Raw genomic sequence first — 14,854 nt, 5'->3', positions numbered from 1 at the left:
GGCTGCTGTGTGTTTCACGGTGCCTCTGTTAGGTACTTTTCCATTGCTGGGTCTGTCTGCTGTCTTCTGTTAGAGAGATAGCCTTCTCCCACTGTAACGGCATTCAAACACCTATGGAGTATCAGGAAATGAGTGGAAAGGCTGGCCATAGGACTCAGTGGTAGAGCATTTGCCGAGAATGAGGCCCATGTTCCACCCCCACCCCAACAGAAGAAAGAGAAGAAAGGAAGGGAGGGAAGACAGGGAGGACAGGAGCAAGGGAGGGAGGGAGAAAAGGAGCGAGGGTTTGAGTACAAGGCTTCACACATGCTAAGCACTGTGCTCTACCACGGATTATTTCCTGAATATAATCTGGTCAAGTGAGTGGGAGGGTTGGTTGTTTAGTCAGTTAGTGAGTTAGTTAGTTAGCCAGCTAGTTAGCCCAGGATGTTCTGGACTTCACTATGTAGCCCACGCAGGCTTTAAACCTGTGGAAATTGACCCCCCACCCCCCACCCCCTCTTTAGCCTTCCCATCAATGGGGGCACAGGTTTGCAACACTCTGCCTGGCTTTGATATACTTTTAAATTATACACACACCTCACTAACAATGCCATGGAGCTCGCTGGCCTTGCCTTGGCAGTATTGCGTTTATATCTGTTACATTTCCTAAATGGATGATCTATTAAAGGTTTCTTCCTCAGGACACTGTCATTCACTGGCGGCTTTCAGTTTACCTAATCCCACTCCCTCAGTGGTCAACCTCATCAGCGTCCTTCCCGACTCAACATTTAGGATTGCCTGTGGGTCTCTCCCTGCAAGCATCTTTGTGTAGATCACAGCCATTCTTGCTCAGTGGGTTTGGAATCCAAGAGGTTGTAGTTTCTAGGCAATTCCCCTAGGGAGCTGGAGTGTCTCATTTGGGGATTTCTGCTGAACTTTTGACCTTTGCCTTGGGTTCACAAGCTAAGAGGAGGCACCTTGTCCGCAGAAGCAACCAAGTCCTGAAGTCCATTGAGCTAGTTAGTGACTTAGCATCTCACACGTGTCCCTGACAGTTTTTCATCTTAGAATCATTTTCATGGGCTATGTGTAAAGAATATCCTTTTGTTTACATTTTCATAGTTCGCCACGGTCTTGCATCACATGTTTAATTCCTAACAAATGCTGTTTTATGGAACATGTTTACTTATGAAGTAAGCAGAAGGGGTGATTTTTTAAAAAAGTGTGTGTGTGCGTGTGTGTGTGTGTGTGTGTGTGTGTGTGTGTGTGTGTGTGTGTGTGTGTTTGAGTGTGAGATCTCACAGAGGCCAGAAGGGGGCGCTCAATCCCATCCAGCTAGAGTAACAAGTTGTCCTGAGCCATCTGAAGCAATGCTGGCACTCAACTAAGATCCTCTCAGAGGAGCAAGGGCTCCTCATATCCTAGACCACTCCAGTCTCACCTCCTTTATGTTAATTGTTGCAAGAAACAATAGAACTGAAACAAAGGAATTTCCCAGAGCCCACAGCCAGCCCTCTCTAGAGCTTTGAGTAACAGCAGGTCACCTCAAACTGACCGATGCTTGTGCACAGGTGAAACATTTTCTCGACGAGCTACATCTACCACCCTATGTTACCATGTATGTTTGGTTTCACTTGGTTTACTTTGGAGGCTCAAGGCGGGGCAAGGGGACAGGGTGGGGGAGAGTGGGAGAGGAGGTGGAGCCCAGGAGCTCAACCACGCTAAGCAAAAGCTGAGCTTCATTCCCAAACCTCAGGTTTATGTTTCTTCTTCTGTTTCCTGTGTGTGACTCACTAGTGATGCTAGGCTCTGTGCTAAGTGATTTACTAACAGTTCTTAGTCTCAAACCTGGCTGCAAACCGAAATCACCTGGGGGAACTTGACAAACTCCCGATGCTGGAGATTATAATTAATTGTCTAGATTGGAGCGCTGGGCCTCACTGATATATGGAACATTTCCTTCAACCTCCTGAGTCACAGACCAGGTGAGAGCCATCCACATTTAAAAACAATGAAGAGACTGAGGCATAGAAGAGTTGAATCCCTCAGCTCACAGGGCCTTCAGCTTGAGAAAGGCAAAAGCCAGAGGCAAAATAAGCCCAAGCTGCTGTCTCTAGCCCTTCTGGCCACCTATCTGTCCCTTACAGACTTAAGCTTTTTACTTTTCTTCAAAATTATGAAAAAGCCTACACCGGGTGGACCAAATGGGCATGTGCCAATTAAAGGAAGAAGTAAATGTTCAACTTTCCAGATGCTAAAGAATCAAGTTAGAAACATGTATTTGTTATTTTTTGCGCTTGTGTGTGTACCCATGGCAGCCATGTAGAGGTCAGAGGAAATCTCGGGGGAGTTAATTCGCCTCTGTCATGTGGATCCCAGGGATTGAACTCAGATCCTGAGGCTAAGCTGCCAGCACCTTTGCCTATGGGGCTGAATGGGCCAGCCGCTGTACCTAGCAAGAGTGTATGCATGTATAAATTTACTGTCGGTGTTTCTCCTCGTGGAATGTATTCATAAGACTCAGAGCATTGAACAGGATGAGAACATAGCCTTGCGAAGCCAATGGTGGCCTAAAGAGATGCCCGTTCCTCAGGAAACCCCAGGACTCAATCCCTGCAGGGCCTGCTAAAGCAAACCCCTGCCAGAGAGTTTACATTTTTAAGTGAAGTGTCTAAAATTTAAAAAGAAAGAAAAGAAAAGAAATGAGGTCAGTGAGTGTACCTGGCTGGTTTCAATTTCCAGCTCCTCCTACCTTGGTCTCCCTAGTGCTGGGAGAGTATGCATGTGCCCCCCCCCCCCCACTGCCTCTCGGTTCAGCCACCATGCCTCAGTTCTGCTTGGCTTCAGCTGGAGAGGAAACTGAGTTATCACACCCCATTCCTGTCTGATCTTGGATGGATGGTGCTGTCTAAAAGAGCTGCCTGCTGCTCAGGCGGGAGCCGAAGCCCAGTGGGCAGAGCTTTTGCTGGGCTTCCTACACTGGCCCGAGCTTGAATTCCACGCTGCATGAACTAGGGGTGTTGGCATGCCTACAGTCTGAGCTCTTGAGAGGTCGAGGCAAGGTCAGAATATCCTCCTTGCCAACACAGGATTCCAGCAAGTGTTGGCTCCAGGAGACCTTGCCTCAAAACCCCAAATCAAACAAATACACAGAAATATTACTCGTTAAAACAACTACAAACCACCACGTGGAATGGAAGTACCCATAGCAAGGGTTAAGGCACCTTTTAACCCTCTCCTTTCATTGCCTGAGACTGGTCAAGACGGGCTAGGTCTATTTGGTAGTGTGTACACTGTTAAAGACTGGAAGCTAATGAGTAATTCTGACAGCTGTGCAACCCAGTGTGGAGAGAAAGTAAGCACTGAAAACTGTTTTAATCCTATTTTTCTCATCCTCAGAGTTGGGAGATTCAATCCTAAAGAAAATTCCCTTTTCCATATGTCAAAATAGGTCTCATTTAATAAGTAGATAATTGAAAAACTACTAAAACATTGATAGGACTTCTTCCCTCAAACATGCTTCACCAAAGCATACTTCCAAAAAAAGAAAAAAGTCAAGCTGGATAGCTGTACACACGCGTGCGCGCGCGCGCACACACACACACACGCACACACACAGGCATACACTTGCCCAAAAAAACAATTTATCTGGCAGATTACTATGTTAATACAACATATAATTAGAACTCTCAAGAGTTTGCTACACAGAAAACAGGGACCTAAGTACAGTGCAAGGTGCTCCAAACCAGCTAGACCAATTATTAAAAAGCCTATGAGACTGGGGTGGGGTCAGGGGTGGAGCTGTAGGTTCTGTATGGTGGCCCTTGAGAGATGTGTAGAATTTTCTGTTACATAGACTGTCTTGGTGCACGTTGTTGCCAAGTATAGCAGGCCGACTCACAGATGAAAGTTCATTCTCTGTGATACTACAGAATTTATTTATAAAAGATAATTCTCTCCCAGAGTACAGGCACATGAATTAATGCTGTTAGACAGAAATGTTTACATCTGTGCTCAAAATATTGGTGGGGGTTGAATAGTTGAATAGGCCTAACTGCTCGATTGATGGAAATGAGGCCAAAGGTGGGAAGCTGTACCCGCGTAAGGAGTGCATTATAGTTTGTCTAGTCTCATTTAAGCATCTCTGCTTATAAGGAAAAGGAAATGCAGCCATATTTTTCCCCAGGCCCTAGAGAAGTGTTACATCCTAGCACTTTGCAGGAGAACACCCCTTCCCCTGCATAGAGCAAGAAACTGGGATAATTCTGAAGAAAGTCTGGGTGCAACAATGCTGCATTCTGTAAATTCATCAGAGTTCTTTTCGTTATATGGGAGATCTTGGGGGAATTCCAGGCCACCTAGAATCACTAAAACGCCTTAAAAAAATTTAAGAGGGGTATTGCTTGTTTTTTATTGTTGCTATTTTTTGTGTTTTTATTTTGCTTGCCTTTTTGTCACTTTTCTCCTTTTGTTTGTGTGTTTGTCGTTGTTGCTTTTAAGTTCTGAGGGTTGAAACCACAGCGTGGTGCATGCTGTGCAAAGGCCTCTGCCACCAGGGGAACAATATCCCAAGTCCTGCTGCTTGGGTTTTTCTAAGACAAGGACATTTTAGGCTTGTCTGGGAGCATCAAGCAGCCATGAGGGGGCGCTCTGGAAAACCTTGCCAAGTGAAGTCCCCAGAAGAGAAGGGAAAAGCAGAGCTAGGGCTTCCTTTGTGTGCTGGGTTCTTGCTGGTGTCTCAGGCCCTTACCCAGGAACTGCACAGAGCACGGGACGTTCACGTATGTCAAGAAGGAAGGCCACCTGGCCCAGTCAGAAGCAAAGCTTCTTGTTGATCAACAGTTAGAGGCAACTCAGAACTCGCTTTTCTGTGTTCCTTTCATGGGCTTTTAAGAGCCAGTCACAGACATAGGGGAAGGGAGTAGGGGGAAAGCGGGAGGGAGGGGAAAATGGGAGGATACAAGGGATGGGCTAACAACTGAGATGTAATATGAATAAATTAATAAAATATTTTTAAAAAGAGAACACAAGGATGATGTATAAGAAACGGCTTGAGCTCAGAAGCAGTAACAATGTAAAATTTAAAAAAAAATTAATGCATAAATCATGTTGTGACTTTGCAATGTGATGGCAGGGTGTCTTTGAGTAGCCAAGGTTCCTGGACCTCGGTTTTGTCATCTATATAACTAAGACAGTGATGATGATGATGATGATGACTATTCCTCAGGTCATACCAGATGACTGTAAGGAGCAAGAAGAAGCCCAAGTGGGAAATAGTCTATCCACATTTTAAAATGTCAACAGCTAAACTCCCCCAGGGTTCAACGTCAAGTCTTCAGGCTTGGAGGCCCCTTTACATGCTGAGCCATCTCGCTGGCCCCTTTGTTAAGTTTCACTACTTTGTTTTGAGCTCCAATTTATCAAAGAGCGAATTAAGTTTCTTTTCTCTCTAATGAAAATTGTCTTTGATTTATTTAGATTTCTAATTCAAGTAAACTCTGGAACTAAACACCTAAAACAGGTTCTTTAATTGTGTGATTGGGCTTTTCTGTAGTGCAGACTTAGACGCTATGAACCTTGGCATTCGGCAGGCTTGAAGTTCGTGAGACACACTGTAGCTTACCGACCATCACCAGTTATGTTGCTTTACCCTGCTAGAGAAATGGGATAGGGAGTTCTTTGCCTGACTTTACTTTGTATCTAAAGTTTGATTCTCTTCTCCTTTCTCTTTTCAAGTTTTAATTATTTCAATTTTAATGTTGTGTGTGGGTACGTGAATGCTGCAGCACGTCTGTGTGAGTCCGAGGACAACTTTGTGGGAGCTGGTTCCCATGTGTTAGCACGTGGGCCCTGGGGATCAAACTCAGGTGGGTGGTTAGGCATTGTGGCAAGCCCCTTTATCTGCTGAGACACATTGCCAATACTTAGTCTGGTTTTCTATGAAAATGACAACAACAACAACAACAAAAAAAAAACAAACGAAAACTGGCTCTGACTACTATGAGGTGTGCACATCAAGGGTCAGCTTTCAGGGATGAAAAGAAGAGGGCGTGAGGGCTGGGGAGGCAGCTCGCTTGGCAAACTGCCCGCCAGTGGAAGCATAAGGACCTACATATGATGCCCAAATCCCAAGTAAAATAGCCAGGCGTGATGGCGTGGGCTTGTAAGCCCAGAATTGAGGAGATGGGACCAGGGGTATTGATGGGGCTCCGTGGCCAGCCAGCCTACTCAGCAAGTTCCATAGAAACACGAAGAGCAGGTGAGGTTGTCCTCTGCCGGTCACAAAAGTGAGCACACACGTGCACGTGCACGTGCACCTACAAACATATACATACATTCACACACGTGCACAGTGCATGCAATGATGCACTCACGCACAAGCATACAGGGATTGCTTGAAGAACTTCATGAAGAGTTAAGAGAGCAGCCTGAGGTGAGACCTTTGCCCTCTCTGCCCATCAGTCTCCTCCTCCTCCTCTCACATTAGGGGAAGCCTGCCTCCTATGGGCACAGCATCTGTGTCCACTATAGCTCTAGCATAACACCTCAGAGAGTCAAGAGCAGCGGGGTCATGCTCCTGTGGATCTCTGGCCACTTTTCACCAAGGAAAGCTTAATGGTTGAAGTTTAAGAAATACGATTTCTTAATGTGGAAATTGGATGCAGCACACAAGAGCTACTCCAAAGGCTTTGTGAAAACAAGATTTGGTCACAGCACATATCTGAGCCAGTGTTGGAGAAGGTGTGCTTGTCCTACCACAGGAGTGAGTGTTTCCACGGAGTCTGACTTGGTCATAAAGATGGTTACTGATGGAGCCGCTTTGTTTATTTGATTTTCGTTGCCCAAAACTTAGCCAGTGTGAATATTTGGAGAACAGAAAAATAAAGTGAAGCATCGCACCTTCACAGCTCTTCCCTGGGTACTGTCTAGTAGCCCACCGCAAAATGGCAGCTGAAGCACTGTCCCAGATCCCTAGCCTTGGCTTGCATCCTTTCTTTTCTTTGATGTTTTTCTCCTCCAAACCTCCTTTCTCTTACTTACCCATTTATCTTCTTAAAAAAAAAAAAAGAATGACTTCAGTTTTCAATTTTCCTTATATTATACCAGTCACAGAGGCCTCCTTAAAAGGAATCACAATTAACGGAGGGGTAGCAGTCATTATGAGTTCATTTGCTCGCTTATTCACTTATTCCTTTGTTCACCCAGGACACAATCTCTGTGTTTCTAAATCATTGATAAGACTATTTGCCAAGTTCTACTACTCTCCCTGGGGTTGCCATCAGACTCAGCCCAGCTCTACAAATTGCAGTTAGATTGGTGTTGGAGTGTGGGGGGAGAGTAAGCTTTGTAAAAACTAAATCTCCAAAGGAAATGGCCACCCCATTATCTATTTGTGTTTGCTGGGGGTAAGAGAATTAATTTACAATGACAACGATGCATCACTTCCTTCCCCTTTAAAAAAATATGACTTTGAGGAGCTGGAGAAATGGCTCAGCAGCTAAAAGTGCACAGGGTTCTTGCAGAGGACTGGGGAGTTCAGTTCCTCTAATGCACTAAGCAGCTCCCAGAGGCTGGTAACTCCAGCTGCAGGGCATCTGATGCTCTCTGCTGGCCTCTGTGCACACTGCACTTGTGTGCACAGACCCAACTTGGACACACACACACACACACACACACACACACTTAAAAACAAAGATAGATCTTTAAAAAGAAAAAAGAGAGAGGTGTGAATTTAGAGATTCTATTATGCTTTGTGGGCAAAGTATACATGTGGAATTTATCTTCTGCATTTGAAAGTGTCCCAGCTCCTCAGAGAGCCTTGTCCTCTGAACACTCAGATCTCAGAATCTCAGCGTGGCCTCTTTTTTTGCATTGGTGGAATTAACACAAAGCTTGCTGGTAACCAGGCCCAGGGAAGGGGATAAGTGTGAAGTTTCAGCTAGGGACTGTCCTACCACCTAGGTGTATAGCCTGTGTTAAGGCTCTTAGCTTTCTGCAGCCACACACCTGTAAGATCCAAAGGTTGAACTCCTAAACCAGGCTTATCCCTGCCTCTAATTTCCCATTGTCCATGCTCACGGCTCCGCCATAGATGGGCAGCTGTTCAGCACAGGAAAATAAAGTTCCACAAAGACACAGAGATCTTGGTTAATCTCATCAGCAGAGTTGTGAGGACTGTTCTTGCCTGGGACAATCAACACCAACGTCATTGTTGACTCAACTACTTCAGTCAAAGATGTGAAGGAAAAATTGCAGAAGGTGCTTTCTCTCCCCCTTTGTGTGTGTGAGGAGGCACGGGGGTGGGGACACTATGCAACTGAATTATTTGTAGAGCCCGCTGATTCTATTGACTCTCCCAGCACTGTCGGCCTCATCAGACAAGATGGCTGCTGTCAGGGCGATGACTGGCCTTGCTCCTGCTCATTTCTCATTTCATTCAGCAGTGCACACATGGTAGAATAACAGGTGATCCACAGATCTTAAGGCAAAGGCTATCTGTATTTTACTGTAGGAGATAATTTTTTAGGCTTATCTTCGTGTTGCTGTGATATGTCACGGCAAAAGCACAAAAGCAACTTAAGGGAGAAAGGGCTTATTGTGGCTCCCATGTTAGGGGAATAGTCCACTGAGGTGGGGAACTCAAGGCAACAGGAACTTGAAGCAGCTGCTTCTGTCACTATCACAATTGGGAAGAAGTGAGTGATGAATACATGTTGCTGCCCAGCCCCTTCACCATTTATGCATCCAGGACCCCAACCAGGGAATGGTGCCACCCAGAGTGGACAATTCTTCACACCTCCAGTAAGGCGATCAAGATAGTTTCCCAGAGCCACGGCCAGCAGCCATGATTTCTAGACTCTGTCAAATTGTCAGTCAGTACTGTCACAGTTGTACTTCATTTTCTTCTGTTTTAAGACCTTGAATGACCCAAAGTCAGAGTTCAATTGACTTACAGTACCATTCTCTCATACCTATTCTTTCAGTTAGATCTCAAAAAATAATGCTAATATGGATAGGAAGCTCACTTTGTGGAGAATAACAGTAAGATTCCATATCAGATCTCCAGTAATTTTGACAGTATAAGGAGGGGTGGCATCAGTCCACTGTGTTGATGTAGCCTAACTTGTTGAATTGTGATAACAATACTATAAGATTGTTTTTTCCAATTCCAATTTGATACAGAAAGAAACAAAAATTTACCTGGGCAAAGTGACTATACTGAAGCCTTGTTCTGTCTCTGCATCATGAAGATATGAACCCTTGCCCTGCCTCAGAACAGGCCAGGGTTCCTTCCTATAAGGTCTTTTGTTTGACAGTCTCCTGGCTTCTGCAGGTATGACAGACACAGGCCCAGTTCATCAGTGTTGGTTGAGGGAAGCAGATTTTTATCAAGCATAGGCATTTGTGAAGCAGATCCTTAGAAGTTTGTCAGGTTCTAACATTAAAAAAAAAAAAAGTCTAATGAACTCTTTTAACCTGTTTATGTGGCTATCTGATGGTACGATCGATCTCTCTCTCTTTTCTGTTTTTTAACCTAGTCCTTTGAAAATCTGGACAAAAAGGGTTAATGGAAACTCTCAGGGTAGAAACCTTTCAAATTATATTGATAATCATCAGGGGGAGATGTGCTTTTGTGTGTGTATGTGTGTGTGTGTGTGTGTGTATGTGTGTGTGTATGTGTGTGTGTGTGTGATGGAATATATACACACACACACAGTTAGCCTCAAATGTACTTTATGTTTAATGGGGTGGCTAAGGTGGGTAACTTGATCATTTTGCTGGCATCAAGCTGCGTATTGCTTATTCAGAAGTCTGTCGTATTTGTTCCAAGCCCTCTTCCACTGTTTCTGCACCTCCCTCCTTTCCGTCAGAATGAAACCCCCCTTTATTTTGGACAACATTATCACACACATCACTGAGTCAACGATTTATAGCTTTTAAAAATAGGGATTTTTGTCCCCTCTTAGGTTTATTGTTTATCATAATCATCTTTCAAGTGAAAAGGCTAATTTACCCTTTCTATAGGAATATTTTAAGCTTGATTATCATAATACTGACTGCAGCCGCCTGAAAAGGTCTAAAAACAGGACACTGACCTTGAATGTTTTCTGCATTTAGCTCATGATGCTTAACATTCAGGAAAGAATGTAGCTGCAGCTCATTTATTAATGTATAATTTCACAGTGTTAACTATGCGTCCATCAGTGCATCCCATGCAGCTTGCAGAGAGCTTGCAAGGCACCTTAACATGCATCCTGCTTTATCAGAGCGAGGGCCTTGGAAAGGCAGTGGAACTAAAGTCAGTTTTCCCACCGGACTGACTGTAGTTTATAATTTAATTTTTACTGACACTTCCCAGTGTATAGTATTACCCGGACAAAATGCAAGCAAAATAATTCTGAATTAATTAAAGAGAAACCAAATTGCCTCAAGTAGTTTCTCTATCTTTCTCTGGCTTTTCCCCCCCTCTCCCACTTTCACACACACGCACACATGCACGTACTCACACATGCACTAGAAAAAGAGTTTGGTGTGTTCTGGAAGTGAAGCAATGACTCCGTGGAAAGCGTAGACTCCATCATTAGGGCATGGGTTAGATCTGTGTTATGAGAGGTCTGTCAGAAGGCACGGGCTTTTGTTAGTGTTTCTGTAGGAGCGACCACCTGCAGCAGACATGATTGCTTCTTGCCAATGGAGACAATAATTGAAATATCAAAGTCTGTGCCCTAGAAATGAAAGGCAACAAAACGCTGCAGTGCAACGGATTGATAGAGGTCCAGTGGTAACAGGAAGTAGGTGTCCTGACTTGGACGGAAGTCTGTGTTCTCAGTGGAAAAGGTGCGAGCTAAAGCAGGCTCCTGGCACAATAGAAACTGGCTTCCCCAAGTGACAGAACCAGGGCCAGTTAGATGAGGGACCCTGAACAAGGCCAGAGGGCTTCTGAGGGCCATGCAGGGCGTGTGGCATATGGCCTTCCCTTCTTGTTACTTAAGATTCTTTCCTGAAGGATGTTTATCATTGGTCTTCTTTGGGGCTCAAAGCCGGTACTTTCTGATAGTCCTGGCTAGTTATGTTTTTGTGCTATGATACATTGCACTGTATATGACAAGTCTAAGATGGTGGGGGCGGGGGGAGCGGGGGGGGGGAGGGAGAGTGATTCTAAAAGCCAAATCTACTTTTCAAACGTTTAAGGACTTGAGAGGAAAATTTGGAATGGTAGGTTACAAGGCAAACTAGAAATATCACTGTATTAGGCTGCTGGCTTTCAAATATGTAACACGTGACAGAAGGGTAGTGTAAAGTGAAAAAACCTCCAAACATGCCCAAGACGACCGTGAACAATTGAGTAGGTTTATCCTGTTGACGCTCCTGGAGGAAGCTGGAAACAGAAATCAGTAAAAGGACAAGCATGACACCAAGACTAAGTCCCTCCTCATCTTTGCCCAATCTAGGCATACAGGGTTAGCACGGCTGAGGACACGGTTTGATGGACAGGTAGTAAGATTTCTGCCACACACAACTCACGGGAGCCTGTCTCTTGTTTCCAGCTTGCTGCTGTTTTAATCAAATAGAAGCGAAACCTCCCCTCCACTTGAGCTTGGTGCCTCTGCATTTGTTGAAGACACTCAGCTTTTTGTGACTACGCTGTCTAATGAAGAAAAGATTGGAATTCTTTATAGAATGCAGGCCTGATGTGTGAGAGGCTGATAGTAACTAATTTGTTTATATTCTCTGCGCAACCGTCCTCAGGGGTCATTTTGTTTGGTTCAGTTTTTCCTGACTTGGGTGGACTTCTTGTGCAAAGACTATAAAGTGCATATACAGATCGACAGTATATGTTTACCCAGGCTTTTCCTACCCTCCTTCCCCCCCATGTGTTTCTGTAGTTTTCCCGAGGTTCGAGGGTGCTTAATTCAGTTTTACAGGTGGCATGTTTATTACTAATGATTTTCTGTTCCTGCCTCTTTCAAGGTGAGAGAGAGATTTGTGACTTGGGAAGGCTTCTTGAGATGCCTTGATCTGTATGTCTGTATAGTTTCCTGCAAGCTTTTTGCAAGTTTATTGTACTTGGATATTATTTTAAATTGGTTGCGCTGGATTCAAGGTTACAAGTGGCACCGTGGGGTCGTGGGCAGGGTATACGCAGCAGCACTTGCCACACATTGGTCATTCGGTGCGAAACGCAGTTAGGGAAGGGTCGGAGAATCACACCGTGCACATCTGTGCATGTTTCTCTGTGGACACCAAGGACAGACTGGTGTGTGCACATGAGCCTAAGTCTCTCTTCAAAATACACAGCAGAGAACTCAAATGGCCCCTAATGACAGCAAATAAGTTACCCAAATAAGAAAATGTGGGGAAATCAAAGATTGTTTCTAGGTTATGCAGTGACTTTAAGGCTCATCGGTAAATAGCTGACTCCAAACCTTGTCTTTAACGGCCCCTTCGAAGGAGTCCCAGTCAGGTACTGTCACAGCAGGGTGATGCAATGGGATCAAATGTAGTACAGAGCACTGCACACGTGCAAAGAGGAATACACTCTGTGGGGACGGTAAGATGCGTCAGGGATACAGAATCATTTTAAATTTTAAATAAATATTCTGGAACCAAATTAAGAAACTCCTATTGGAATATGAGTATATATTATATATAATAAGTATATAAATCTATTAATTACTTTGAAATTTTTGAAAAGATGCTTTTCTTTGCAAAGCACTATAAGCTTTTGTATTTCTCTGATTGCGTTTTAGAAAAAAAAACATTTCTTGCAGAATGCATTTTTATTTATTTCTTTAATTGTAAACTGATTACACGTCTCATTTTCGACTGAATAGGCAAGTCTTTATTTTTTTTTTTTAAACTGGGTGTCTGCAGAATGCTCGGATTTTCTTCTCCATCTCAAAGCTCTTTTAATTCACTGCTCACAACCAAATTTACATCTTAATTGCAGAGTTCACATCTAACAATATAGACAGCATAATGCCACTGGTAATTAAGCTTTTACTACCTGTTTTTATACAGTACTCTTAAGCACAGTGTTCTTTTGCTGTATGAGTTCTGGTTCTAGAAACTTGTGCACATTTAAAGCACACAGAGCATCTATCTTGGATATAGCTAAATACACGGTCGGGGGGGGGGGGCGACAAAATCGTGCCTGTCATTTTTAAATTCTGAATTTTAATGTGGATGTTCTATTTTAGTGTGTTGTTTCTTAAAGACCTAGAAAATCTGAGAGGGTTGAGAGAGTTGAGTCTGATGTGGTGAATTTAACACACATTGACTATCTGAGCTGTTTTATTTTGATCGCAGAGATGATCTTATTTCTACCCTGTAGATGTGAGATGCAGGAGAGAGGGTGGTAAGCAAGAAAGCTGAGTTCCATCAAAACCTCCACTCCCCCAGAAGGTAGCAGATAACTCTGCTGCCAAAAAATAGCTGCTATCTGCTTCAAATGTACATTTGTTAGTATAAAAAAATCCTATAGTTTAAAATAGAAACCAATAATACACTGTTATATGAGAATTAAAAGCAGCCCATACACTATTATGAGGGGAAACATATTTTCTCTTATATTGTCTTTTACACTTTTGACTGAGTCACCATAATTTTTGTATATTATTATCTGCCTGAAACTGTTTCTTGTAGGCCAGGCTGTGGGAAATATGCAAAATATTTCTGAGTTGATTATTTAAAACAAGCCAGGTGTGTTGTATGAAGATGCCCATAATCTATGCTTTACCTCGATGCTAAATATTTTGAGCAAAGTTATATACATATATATAGTCTTCTGGTTAGGAACCCTGCATTGAAATAAGTAAATGCCTCACGATACTTTAAGTGCACTGCCTTATGTTCTCCCCACAAAAACTGTATGTTGATTTGCTCGAAGTACCCTGATATTTAAGGAGCTGTCTCACCACCCCCGGCCCCCACCAGTGCGCCCCCATACCTGAAAAATTAAGCAGACAGTACACCCTGAATTGTTTACCTTTGTTTTGCAAAGCTGTGCTTCATCTATCAGAGAGAGGGAGAGAGAGAGAGAGAGAGAGAGAGAGAGAGAGAGAGAGAGAGAGAGAGAGAGAGAGAGAGAGAGAGAGAGAGAGAGACAATATGAATAGAAGAAATGTTTACCCACAAAATTTGCACAGGCCCTCTCTCCAACTGTATCCACAATTTTTTCTCTTCTGTCCTTCTGTGAAGCTACCTTCCACCCCACAGGGGTCGACCAGACCGTCAGGTCAGTTCTTAGACTGAAACCATGTCGAAGAAAGTCTTATTTTATTTTATTTTTTAAATGCCCTTTATATCAGGGCACAACAAGGAAAGGTATTAGTAGAAGCTAATTAGAGAAAGTAGAGCACAGGAAGCAATAATAATAAAAATAAGTAAAAAGCAGTCGCTCCCGGTGGAGCAGTCAACACACAGAGTGAGGCTGGGTAAACTTCGTCCGCAGAATTCCTCGGCCAAATTCATCGAATTGGCATGAGCTCTTCTTTGCAAAAACAAAATAGGTCTGAGGTTAGAAAAACCAACCATGAATCTCCTTAGCGTAGAGTGAGTTAAGTTAGTTACGCTTGATATTTCCCCCTTTCTTTCGCCCCCGACCCCTTTTAAAAATTTTTATTTTTTTCATAAAGCTTCTCGGGGATGTGGGAGGGTAGAAATTAAAAGAATAAATACGGGGAAAGCTGCGGTTCGCGTAGGGCTTTTGCAGCCGGGCTGCAGCTTTGCCCACCGTGCTCCCGGCGGTTCGCCCTGCCTACCTGCAGGCTGCGGCTCCGGCGGCCTCGCGTCGCCTCCCTCCTGATTGGGCAGCAGCCCCCCAATCAGAGGCGCTCCTGGGCCGGTGGGACTGCATATGTAAAGCCCT

At 43.9% G+C, this 14,854-nt stretch overlaps 1 protein-coding gene across 11 annotated transcripts in view; it reads left to right on the top strand.

Moving 5' to 3' along the window:
• The window catches only part of ESRRG (estrogen related receptor gamma), a 604,250-nt gene that overhangs the window by 371,201 nt on the left and 218,195 nt on the right, over positions 1-14,854 (top strand). The window lies entirely within an intron of this gene.

This window comes from Acomys minous (assembly GCF_964271855.1).
Source record: "Acomys minous genome assembly, chromosome: 1".
Classification (NCBI taxonomy): Eukaryota; Metazoa; Chordata; class Mammalia; order Rodentia; family Muridae; genus Acomys; species Acomys minous.
Note: the sequence above shows the minus strand (reverse complement) of the source record. Positions and strands in the feature narration are given on the sequence as shown.